This window comes from Dasypus novemcinctus, chromosome 14 (genome assembly GCF_030445035.2).
Source record: "Dasypus novemcinctus isolate mDasNov1 chromosome 14, mDasNov1.1.hap2, whole genome shotgun sequence".
Taxonomy (NCBI): Eukaryota; Metazoa; Chordata; class Mammalia; order Cingulata; family Dasypodidae; genus Dasypus; species Dasypus novemcinctus.
In genome coordinates, this window is record NC_080686.1 from 77,639,743 (window position 1) to 77,652,057 (window position 12,315).

Below are 12,315 nucleotides of genomic sequence, written 5' to 3' on the forward strand. Positions count from 1 at the left end.
TTATTTATTTCTTTTATAATAAATAATTCTAGCTAGAATTTCCAGTACAATGTTGAATAACAGCAGTAACAGTGGTCATCCTTGTCTTATTCCTTTTCTTAGAGGCAAAGTTTTCAGTCTTTCCCCATTGAGTATTATGTTAGCTGTAGGTTTTTAATATATACCCTCCATCATATTGAGAAAATTTATTCTGTTCCTAGTTTTCTAAGAATTTTTAATCAAAAGGGAGGGCTGGATTTTGTCAAATGCCTTAGTCTATGGCAATTGAAATGATCATGTGTTTTTTTCCTTTTGTTCTATCAATGTGGTGTATTACCTTCATTGATTTTCTTATGTTGTACAACCCTTTCATGACTGGGATATATCCCACTTGATCTTGGGTTGTAAATCTTTCACTGTGCTGTTGGATTTGGTTTGCAAGCATTTTGTTGAGAATTTTTCATTTATATTCATCAGCAATATTAGTTTGCAATTTTCCTTTCTTGTGGTATCTTTATTTGGTGTAGGTATGAGGTGATGTTGGTCTATTAAAATGAGTTAGAGAGTGTTCCCTCATCATCATTTTTTTGGAAGAGTTTAAACAGGATTGGTTTTATTTCTTCTTAAAACATTTGGTAAAATTCACCTGTGAAGCCATCTGGTCCTGACCTTTTCTTTGCTGGGAGATTTTTGATTACTGATTCCTGCTCTAGGTTTTGGTTTATTGAGACCTTTTATTTCTTCTTGAATTAGTGTAGGTGGTTTGTATGTTTCTAGGCATTTGTCCATTTCATCTAGGTTATCAACTTTTTTGGCATACAATTGTTCATAGTATCCTCTTATAGTCTTTTATTTCTGTGGGTTCAGTAGTAATGTTCCCCTTTTCATTTCTGATTTTAATTATTTGTGCCCTTTCTCTTTTTTCTTTATAAGTCTACAAATACATTAGTCAATTTTATGATCCTTTCAAAGAACCAACTTTAGATTTTGCTAATTTCCTTCTTTTTTTAAATTCTCTATATCATTCTCCCTACTCTAATCTTTTTTATTTCCTTCCTTCTGATCACTTTGCATTCAGCTGGCTCTTCTTTTTGTCGATCCTCCAGTTTTGAGGTTAGTTTTCTGATTTGAGGTCTTTCTTCCTTTCTAATGTAAGGATTAGAGTCACAATTTTCCCTCTCAGCACTGCCTTTGCTGTATCCTATAAAATTTGGTATGTTGTGTTTTCATTTTCATACACTTCAAGATATTTTCCAGTTTCTCTTTTCAGTTCTTCTTTGATCCATTGGTTATTTAAGAGTATGTTGTTTAATTTCCATAAATTTATGAATTCTCTATTTCTCTCTCTGTTATTGATTTCAAGCCTTATTGCATTGTTGTCGGATTTCTCTACATTGTATGATTTCATTATGTTTTAATTTATTGAAACTTGTTTTGTGACCTAACATATGATATGTTCTACTCTGCACAATGATCCATGTGCTTTAAAGAGGAATATATATTTTACTTCTTCTGAGTGAGGTGTTTTATATATGACTGTTGAGTCTGGCTGGTTTAGAGTTTGATCCAAATCTTCTGTTTTCTTGTAGAACTTCACTCTAGATGTTCTATGTATTATTGAATGTGGTGTGCTGGTATCTCCTACTATTAATGTAGACTGTCTCTCTTCAAATCTGGCAATATTGGCATCACTTATTTTGGGAATTTGCTGTTAAGTGCATATACATATTTATAATTGTTAGGTATTCTTGTTGAATTGACCCCTTTATTAATATATAATGGCCTTCTTTGTCCCTCATATCATTTTTTGACATAAAGTCTATTTTATCTGTTATTAATATGGCTACCGCAGGTTTTTGTTTTGTTTTGGTAATTCCATCCTCTCAGTTTCAACCTACTTATGTCTTTGTATTTAAGGTGAACCACAGCATGTGGTTGGGTTATGCTTTTTATCCATTCTGCCAGTCTCTGTCTTTTGACTAAAGAATTAAATCCACTGACATTTAAAGAAATTACTAATAATACAGGACATTCTTTTGCCACTTTTTGTTTGGAAGTCTTATACCTTTTTTAATCCTCAATTTTGCCATTAATGCCTACTTCTATATTTATTTGGCTTTAAATATTGTGCCTTTTTAAGACCCTTCTCCTTATTTTTGATGTATTTTCTTTGTGGTTACCATGTGGTTAAGTTTTAACATCCTAAATCTATACCATATATATTTGATTTGACTCAAATTTATCTTCAATAGCATACACATACATTGTTCTTATACTAACCCTCTGTCCCACCATCTTTTTTGTACTTGTTACAAATTATCATTTTACACTGTATGTCCAAAATCATAGATTTATCATTACTCCTTATTCACTTGTGTCTTAACTCCTGACTGGAAGGAAAAAGTGGAATTAAATACCAAAATACACACACATACTACAATGGTACTGGCATTTATAAATACAAAAATACCTTTACTGGAGACCTTTATTCCTTCTTGCTGCTTTGATCCACTGTCTAGTACCGTTTCCTTTCAGTTCGAAGAAATCTCTTTAGTATTGCCTATAGGGAAGGGCTAGTTGCAATGAATTCTATCAACATTTGTTTATCTGGGAATATCTGAATCTCTCCCTCATTTTTGAAAGAAAGTTTGATTGTATATTAAATTCTTGGTTGGTAATCGTTTTCTTTCAGCACTTTAAATATTTTGCACCACTTCCTTCTTGAATTCACGGTTTCTGATGAGAAATTGGCACTTTATCGTATTAGGATTCCTTTGTATATAACTCATTTCTTTTCTCTTGCTGCTTTCAGGACTCTTTCCTTGACCTTGGCAGAGAACAGTGTGATTACTATGTGCCTGTGTATGGTTCTCTTTGAGTTTATCCTGTTTGGGTTTTGTAGGGCTTTTTGAATATGCATGTTCTCATCTTTCATTAAATTGGGGAGTTTACTGACTTTGCTTATTTGAATATTCCTTTGCCCCTTTCTCTCTTTTTTCTCCTCTGGGACCCCCACACTGATATGTTAGTACTCAATGTTGTCCAACAATCCTCATAGTCTGTTTTTCTTTTTATTATTGTTTCTTTCTGCTTCGGAACTTGAATCATTTCAATTGCTATGTCAGGATCACTGGTTCTTTCTTGGGCTATGTCCAATCTTCTGTTAATACTATGTAGGGAATTTTCATTTCAGTTATTCTGTTCTTTAACTCCAATATTTCTGCTTGGTTCCTTTTGAGAATCTCAGAGAGATTCCCATTTTTTTCATTCATTGTTTGCTTTATCTCCGTTGGTTCTTCCCCCCTGTTTGTTTTATTTTTTGTTTTTTTTTTTTACCTCTGTTGCATCATAACCTGAAATCTGCCCACTTCCCTAGCAACAGCTAACAGCACAAAACCACAAGTCCGCCCACAAGTTTCTGCCAATCCCCAGCCGCCCCGTAGCCCTCACTCCTCCTGCTCTACCCCGCCCTCCTCATTCTCTATATAACCCACTGCACTTCCTTAATAAACCGGACTTGCGTACCAGACCTGGTCTCCGCGGCATTCTTTCTCCCCTCGCCGCGCGTCCTCCATGCCTGAGAGCCCCTCTGAGGCTGTCTGCCGCAGCCTCAGACGCCTTTGCAGCCAGCTGACCCCTCCAAACCCCCCCGTCAGCGTCGGGGTGCAAGCCGCCCCAGCCGCAACTGGCGCCCCAACGTGGTGGCAGTTCAAGTCCGGTCCGACGTGACCACTGCCTCACCCCCGTGGGACCTCGCTCCCACCCCTTCGCCGCGCTCTCAAGGTAAGGACCCCCGTTATCGGCCCCCGGCAGAAAAATGGGCGGGCGTCTATCTTCCCGCCAAGCGCCGCAAGTCAGAGCGCTTGCTGGCCTCCTAGACACTAATGGCGTTAGGGTTTCCCTCCGCCACCTGCAAAAGTACTGGGATCTCCTCCTGCCTTTCAATCCGTGGCTGGCCACCTGCCACCTTTGGAGCCCAGACACTTACTCGCGTCTCATTGACCGCGTCACCTCCTCTATGGAGCATGAGGGCAGGTCATTTCCCCCTGGCCTCCTGCCCACGCTTGTGGCCATCCGCGCCTGCCTCCTTGGCGCGCCTGCCCCGAAAGACGCTTACCAGGTTTCCGCCGGGGCTGCTGCGCGGCCGCTCGACTGCGACCCTGATAAGGGGGACACTCCCGACTCAGATACTGAGTCATTATCTAGTCAGCTCAATGCCGACCTTGAGCTCCATCCTCTTCGGGACGACCATTATCAGGATGGCGAGCCTCCTCTTTCCTCCCCGCCTGAGGGGGGGAGGTCCCTGCCTGGTCGCCAGGATGGCGAACTTCCTCCTTCTTCTTCGCTTGAAAGGGGGAAGTTCCCACCTGGCCACCAAGATGGCACACTTCCTCCTTCTTCTTCGCCTGAAGGGAGGAAGTATGGGCCCTCAGGCGGAAATCCCGCCTCTCTTTACCCGCCTCTTCCGGTCACTCCGCCATCTTGGCGCAGACCGGAAGGAGAGCGTCCGCCATCTTGGCGCAGACCGGAAGGAGAGCGTCCGCCATCTTGGCGCAAACCGGAAGGGGAGCCTCCGCCATCTTGGTGCGGGGCGGAAGGAGAGCCTCCGCCATCTTGGCACAAACCGGAAGGAGAGCCTCCGCCATCTTGGCGCAGGGCGGAAGGAGAGCCTCCGCCATCTTATAAATCACCGGAAGCCTTGCCGCGGACATTTTGTCCGCCGGAAACTGCTCTGCAGCCATCTTGTTTGCAACCGGAACTCCTCTGCGTCCATCTTGTCCCCCCTCTCAGACAACATGGCCGCCACCTCCTCCTCCATTGGCCGCTCCGCCGGCACCAGCGTCCAGGCCTTGGACCAGTTCAGACACATGGCTGGGCCACTCCGGCCCACCCATGACAGGGGCCATCCCTCACCTCTTCCCTTTGAACCCGGCGCCCTCTCAAGCGCGCCCCCAGCAATGGCTCCCTTTCACCACTGATGAAATTAAAAACCTTAGACGCGCAGTTAAGGAGGATGGCATCGGGAGTCCGTACGCCCAACAGCTGCTCGAGGAACTTGGGGCACAACTTGTTCTCCCCTATGATTGGATTTCACTTGCCCGGACCATTCTGGCCCCAGGACAGTTCGTGGAATGGAGATGCCACTTCCAGGCAGAGGCTGAGAGGCGCATCGCCGAGAATGCCAGTGCGGGTATCCAGGACCCCCCAGAGGCGTACACAGGCATTGGTACTTTCACCGATCCTGTGCAGTACCGCAATGCGCCCCCCGGTTTTTGGCTCCGGCTTAGAGAACTAGCCCTGCGATCCTTCCGCAATGTCTCCGCCACGAGACCTCAAAAGCTTGCCCAGATGACCCAGGGCAAAGACGAAGATTTCGCTACCTTTGTCGCCCGTGTCATCGAGGCCTGCCAGCGTAAGGTCCGCGGAGAGGAGGCCCAGGTCGCTCTCGCCAAAGATCTCATCGTTGAAGGATGCCTCGATGCTTGCCGGCAGATTATCCTCACCATGCGGGATAAGGGCGTCCATGACTGGGTCTTGGCTTGCCGCAACCTTGACCCGCAGGCCACTAGCCTCGCCAAAGCCATCGCCACGGCCCTAGCCGTTTCTTCCGGATGCTTCAGATGTGGTGAGACGGGCCACTTCGCCTGAGACTGCCCACAATTGCAGACCGAGAGACCACCCCTCCCAGCATCCGGCAGCCGCCCGAGAGGGCCTTCCACCCCATGCCCTCGATGCAGAAAAGGATATCATTGGGCCCGCGACTGCCGCTCCACTCAAAGCCCTTGCCAACCTTTAAACTCCCAGCGGGGCAAGCCTCAGCCCCGCCCCAAAGAGGCCACCCACCAGAGAGCCCCCAAGCCTTGATGTGGACGGTTCCCATCAGAAGCTCCTCCAAGCCTGTCATGGAGCTCAAAATCGAAGGGCAATGGTTAGAGGGACTGCTCGACTCCGGTGCAGAGGTCTCCTGCATCCCGTTTGAAATCGCCGCCTTCAACCACTGGGCTCTTGAGCAGGGGCCTCAGGTAATTGGGGCCACAGGCTCCGCCGAGTCCTGGAGATGCGCCACTCCTATCAAATGGGAGGACCGAGAGGGCCGGCACGGTCGCTTCTGCCCCCTCATCCTCTCCACCGTTGGTGGTATTCTCTGGGGAAGAGATATCCTCAGCCAAACGGGAGCCATCCTCACTACTGAGGCCCTCTCGCTCAGCCTGCCCCCCCCCTAGCGGGGGCCACTGCTCCCATCACAACGCCTGACCCTATCCCTCTGGAATGGGACACAGAGGAGCCCATCTGGGTCGAGCAGTGGCCCTCGCCATCTTACAAACTGCAAGCCCTCTCCACTCTCGTCGAAGAGCAGTTACGGGCAGGACACATTGAACCTTCCACTAGTCCCTACAATTCACCTGTCTTTGTTATTACCAAGAAAAGCAGTGGCAAATATCGCCTTCTCCATGACCTACGTGAGGTCAACAAGCACATCAAGCCAATGGGATCGCCGCAGCCAGGGTGCCCGCACCCCACCGCTGTCCCTCAGCACATGCACGCGGCCATCATCGACATCAAGGACTGCTTCTTCTCCATTCCTCTCCATCCACGAGACTGCCCACGGTTCGCCTTCACGGTGCCTCAAACAAACCATCGAGGTGCAGCCCAGCGTTACCAATGGAGAGTCCTCCCTCAAGGAATGCGCAACAGCCCGGCCATCTGCCAACTCTTTGTCGATCGCGCAGTCGATCCACTCCGCAAGAAGGCCCACAGGCGCGCCCACATCATCCACTACATGGACGATCTGCTCATTGCCGCTAAGGATCCTCGTGAGCTGGAAACTCTCGTCTCGGAGCTTCTCCACAATCTCTCACAGATCGGACTTACTGTTCAGCCTGACAAGATTCGCCTTCAATCCCCCTTTCAATTTCTGGGGTTTCACTTTCACCACCCTGTTAAGCCAGTAGCACCAAAGCTACAGGTGTCGCCCAAGATGTCTCTAACGGAGCTACAGCAGCTCTGCGGCCAAATCAATTGGCTTCGGTCAGTGCTCCCCATCACCATGGCTCAACTTCAGCCTCTTTTCGAGCTCCTCCAGACTAAGGATCTTCCAGCCGACGCAGTCACCTGCCCCATCGTCATCACTCCAGCAGCCCGAGCGGCTGTGCAGGATGTCAACGAGGCCCTTCAGGCCTGCCGCCTCGAGCGCTACGCCCCAGGACTGCCAATCCTCGCACTGGTTCTTTCCACGCCAGTAACGCCCACTGGACTCCTCTGGCAAGACGGGCCACTGCTCTGGCTACACACTTCCAAGAGTAAGCTCCCAAAAATCTGCCCCTTCACAAGGGCATGGATCGCCCTCGCCTCCGACCTTGTAGGGCTATGTGTGCATACCTACGGAGTTCCTCCTTCCACAATCGTCTGGCCCTTTGACGCCAAGGCTACTACCAACCTGCTCATCCACGACGTGGACATGCAAGTGCTCGCTGAAACTTTCAGAGGCTCTTTCGACAACCACTATCCTCATCACCGACTTCTCCAAGGCCTCTCGCGACTCGCATTCTCCACTCCGTTCCATCCATTGCCGGCCAGGAAACCTCTTCCACACGCAGTAATGGCCTTTACAGATGCCTCAAAGACCTCCTATGCTGCAGTCATCTATTCACCTGGTTCCCCAACGCCACGAACCCTTGTGTTTTCAAACGCGTTCTCCGTCCAAGTCGGAGAACTGCTCGCAGTCGCTGTTGCTCTGCACACCTGCCCCAACCAGCCGCTCAATATCTTCACAGACAGTTTATACACCCTGCAGGTGTGCCATGCCTTGCCTCTTGCCACCTTCTTCCCTACGGATACAGCCATCGATAGGGCGCTTCAGTTCCTCCAGCACCAATTAGAAGTCAGAGACCACCCTTGGTTCATCACTCACATCAGAAGTCACAGCGGCCTCCCTGGCCCGCTAACCGCTGGAAATCAAGCCGCCGACCGCGCTGTCCAGCCATCACCAGCTCAGGCGTCACCAGCACAGCACGCTGCGCTCGCCTGCCACAGCATGCCTTGCACATACCAACCACGGCACACCGCACTTGCCAACCACAGCGTGCCCTGGCCGCTTTATCTTGGGGACGTTGTCAACCAGGCCAAGCTACTGCATGCGCAGTTCCACTTCTCAGCGCGCTCAATTCATAAGCTCTTTCCCAATCTGCCCATGGAAACCTGTAAGCACCTCGTGCGCTCTTGCCGCACCTGCGCGCCTCTCTTACCCCTCGGCCCATTACAGCCACAGGGCGTCAACCCGCGAGGTCTTCGCCCAAACTCCCGATGGCAAATGGACGTTACTCATGTCAACTCTTTTGGAAGACTCAAGTTCCTGCATGTTGCCGTCGACACCTTCTCGCACATGTGCTACGCCCTGCCCCTTCCAGGAGAAACAGCCAAACACGCCATCCGTGCGCTACGCCAAGCCATCCTTTTTATGGGCGTTCCATGGGACCTCAAAACAGACAATGGCCCCGCTTATCGGAGCTCCGCCTTTGCTGCCTTCCTACAAATGTACAAGATCACACATCATTTCGGGGTTCCCTACAACCCACAAGGACAAGGCATCGTCGAGCGCATTAACCAACAGCTCAAGCTCCTTATTCACAAAGAGCAAAACGAAGCTCCTCTAAAGCCACCAGGAGACGTTGTTACCGCCTGCTTAATTCACTTGAACTTGCTCACATTTGACAAGAAAGGCCTTTCTCCCACCCACAAGCATTGGGGCCCCATGTGGCGTCCCACCCAAGCCCCTCTTGTCCATTGGAAAAACCCCCAAACTAACCGCTGGCAACAACCAGCCCCCCTCCTTGCCCAAGGGCGAGGTTTTGCTTGTGTCTTTCCAGATTCTGAGCCGCAGCCCCTGTGGATCCCAGCTCGTCTGATCCGTCCTGCCACAGTACCTGCAACGGACCACACCCCTTCACCCGACGATCTGGCACCCTTTACCGCCATCCGACGCACACCGGTGCCAGCACCTCCAGAGAACGCTGCGCCTGTGCCATCACGCAACGGTCCACCACCGAGCACCCCCTCTTCGTTCGCCCCCCGAGACGACTACGCCAATGGAGCAGAGGACTGAAGCTCGTCTGTACCCAGTCCTTCTCCTCCTCCTTCCTCTTCTCCCGCCTATCTTCTCCAACCCCTCACACCAACCCTTCAACTGGACGCTCACCCTTTGGCAGCAGGAAAAGCTCCTCGCTGCAAATGTCACTGCAAGCGCTCCTTCCTTCACCGTGCACATCTGTAATCTCACCAACCTAGCTTACACGTCCAGTTATAGCAGTGCCTTCGTTAGCTGCTCCCTTCATTGCTATACTTCACCCCCATCGCGCCGCAGCAGGCGTACCCCTGCAGCCATGTACGGTGCGGGCCTCCCCAAAGAGTGCCGTGGCCCCAATGATAACCATTTCTCAGGTTTCTACATCTGTCCATCCACCGCCAGAGGATGCCATGACCCTGCACACTATTACTGCCCTTCCTGGGGGTGCGAGACCATCGCCTATGGATGGTCCGGTGCCCCTAACAAAGACCCCTATATTAAGCTCATCCACAGCGGTGCAAACTGGCGCTCCGTCACCCTACGAGTCAAAAATCCCCTAGATCCAGTCTGGCTGTCTGGCCGCACGTGGGGAGTCCGCCTGTATGCAACCGGCTACGACTACGGTGCCTTTATCATTATAAAAAAAGAGCCGATTCCCACACGTTCCATCCCAGTGGGCCCAAATCAGGTTCTCAATCCTCCACAGGCACAGCCTCCCTCTCCCCCCCACTCCGCCTCACCCTCTCCCTCGCCCAGCACCCCCCTCGCTACTGCCCCCCTTACCTCCCACAACCCCAAGTCTCGCTTACCCCCTACTCAGTATTCTAGCCCTCTCATTAACCTAATTAGAGCCGCCTACATCTCTCTGAATATCTCCCACCCCAACCTAACTGCAAACTGCTGGCTTTGTCTCTCTCCCTCTCTTCCTCTATATGAGCCCATTGCCACTAACCTCGCCTTCACTGAATCCTCTGAACATAATCCTGCTGAATGCAATTGGAACGCCTCTTCTATCCCCTTAACCTTTCAATCTGTTTCCTCCACAGGGCGCTGTGTTCATTCTCGCCAAGGTCCCCATCCCCTCCTAAATGCCTGCTCCAACTACTCCTCTCCCAACATTTCCGCCAAATTCTTAATCCCCCTTAACACCTCCCAATGGCTTTGCACCTCCACCGGACTAACCCCCTGCCTCAATGTCGCCACCCTCAACGCTACCAATGAAACCTGTCTACTCATTCTCCTAGCCCCTCGAGTCCTTTTCCACAGCGACGAAGAGTTCTTCTCTGCCCTCCAGAGTCACAAACTCCCTGCTCACCTCCAGAAGAGAGAACCCTTCACCATCCTCACAGTTGCTACCCTTCTAGGTCTCCCGGGGCCGGCACGGGAATCGCTGCTCTTACCACACAATCCTCTTCCCTTTCCTCCCTCAGGCAAGCTGTCGACAGTGATATCTCCCACCTCCAAGTCGCTATCTCCCATCTTAAAAACTCTCTCAATTCCCTTTCTGAGGTAGTTCTCCAAAACCGCCGGGGCCTTGACCTTCTCCTCCTCAAGGAGGGAGGCCTTTGTGCCGCCCTTGGAGAAGAGTGCTGTATATACGCCAATTCTACTGGCCTTGCCGAGGACAGCCTAAGAAAGGTCCGAGAAGGACTAGAGCGGCGCCAAAAAGAGCGTGAAGCCGCTAACTATTTTTCCGGAGTCTTCCATACCCTCCTCCCATACCTCCTCCCTCTCCTAGGCCCGCTAATAATAATTCTCCTAGCTCTTACCATAGGGCCCTGGGCTGTCAAGAAGATCATCCAGCTCGCCAAGGACCAAACCAACGCAATCCTCACGTCCTTCGTGCGCATCCAGTACCATCAGCTCGCCACTGAAGACAGCCCCCCCAACGAGCCCTGCTCAGCCCGCCCCAAGAAGAAATCAAGAACAACCCAACACCTAAAAACCCCGCAACACATCCCATTGCTCCCCCAGCCCGCACGTTCCCCACCTTAACAGCCAACTTCACTCCCCTCCCCAGCTGCCACCATCCTAGAACTGCTTGACAATCAATAGGGAGCAGGGGGCGGGGCGGGCCCGAGTCTGAATGGCAAGCGTAGCCGCACCTAGTGGGGGAAGTGCGCAGCCCACCACTCACGGGTAGCACAGCTGGTCTGTTCTGCTTGCCTGCCACTCTTTGGACCTGCCACTCGCCCCCTGTTAGCGGCCAACATAGCCAGCACACGTCCATAAGTACACACCCAAGCAAACCTCTCACCTATACCCCCCCAATAAAAAAGAGAAAAAGGGGCAAATGTTGCATCATAACCTGAAATCTGCCCACTTCCCTAGCAACAGCTAACAGCACAAAACCACAAGTCTGCCCACAAGTTTCTGCCAATCCCCAGCCGCCCCGTAGCCCTCACTCCTCCTGCTCTACCCCGCCCTCCTCATTCTCTATATAACCCACTGCACTTCCTTAATAAACCGGACTTGCGTACTAGACCTGGTCTCCGCGGCATTCTTCCTCCCCTCGCCGCGCATCCTCCACGCCTGAGAGCCCCTCTGAGGCTGTCTGCCGCAGCCTCAGACGCCTTTGCAGCCAGCTGACCCCTCCAAACCCCCCCGTCAGCGTTGGGGTGCAAGCCGCCCCAGCCGCATACCTCCTTGAGGATATTGAGGTTTTTTTTTTTTCTTTTAAGTATCTGTCCGATAAGTATAAACTCTGGTCCTGTTCATTGATAGTTTCTCGAGTTTTGTCCCTTTGGATGGGCCATCATTTCCTCTTTCTTTGTTTGTCTTTTAATCTTTTGTTGTGCACTTTACTTTTTAGTATTTTAATGTGTTAACTCTTGTTTTAGTTCCTGAAATACATGTTCCTTAAGTTTGTATTAAGCTGGTAATACAACCTAGATTTTCTTGAATGCCCGTTGCTAAGCGAAACAACAACAACAAAAATAAAACTAACAAAACAAAGGACACCTTTCACTGTCTTTGCAAATGAGTTCTGCTTTGTCTGGTGGTCTCCTTTACCACTTATCTCTCCTATCAAGGTCAGTCCAAGTCAAATGCAAAGTTCAGGATCTTTTTGGGTTTGGGTGGAGCCACAGAGTTTGCCTCTTTTCCTGGACTTGTGCTTGCAGAAGCCTTATGAATTTCTCCTACAGTTCACAGGAGTTTGAGTGGATTCTCCCTCTATTCCCTTTTAAATAGACTTTCATTTTCTCTTGGGTGTTTTCTTGAGTAACTTAATGCAGATAAGTCATTTCCCACAGGTCACTTTAACTTAATTG

At 50.1% G+C, this 12,315-nt stretch overlaps 1 long non-coding RNA gene across 1 annotated transcript; it reads left to right on the forward strand.

Annotated features, from left to right (window-relative positions):
• The first annotated feature begins 3,356 nt into the window (after window positions 1-3,356).
• Window positions 3,357-11,527, forward strand: LOC139436422 (uncharacterized). The gene is made up of 2 exons (XR_011645678.1): window positions 3,357-3,762; window positions 10,806-11,527. It is a non-coding gene; the product is annotated as an uncharacterized lncRNA (long non-coding RNA).
• Window positions 11,528-12,315: the final 788 nt, after the last annotated feature.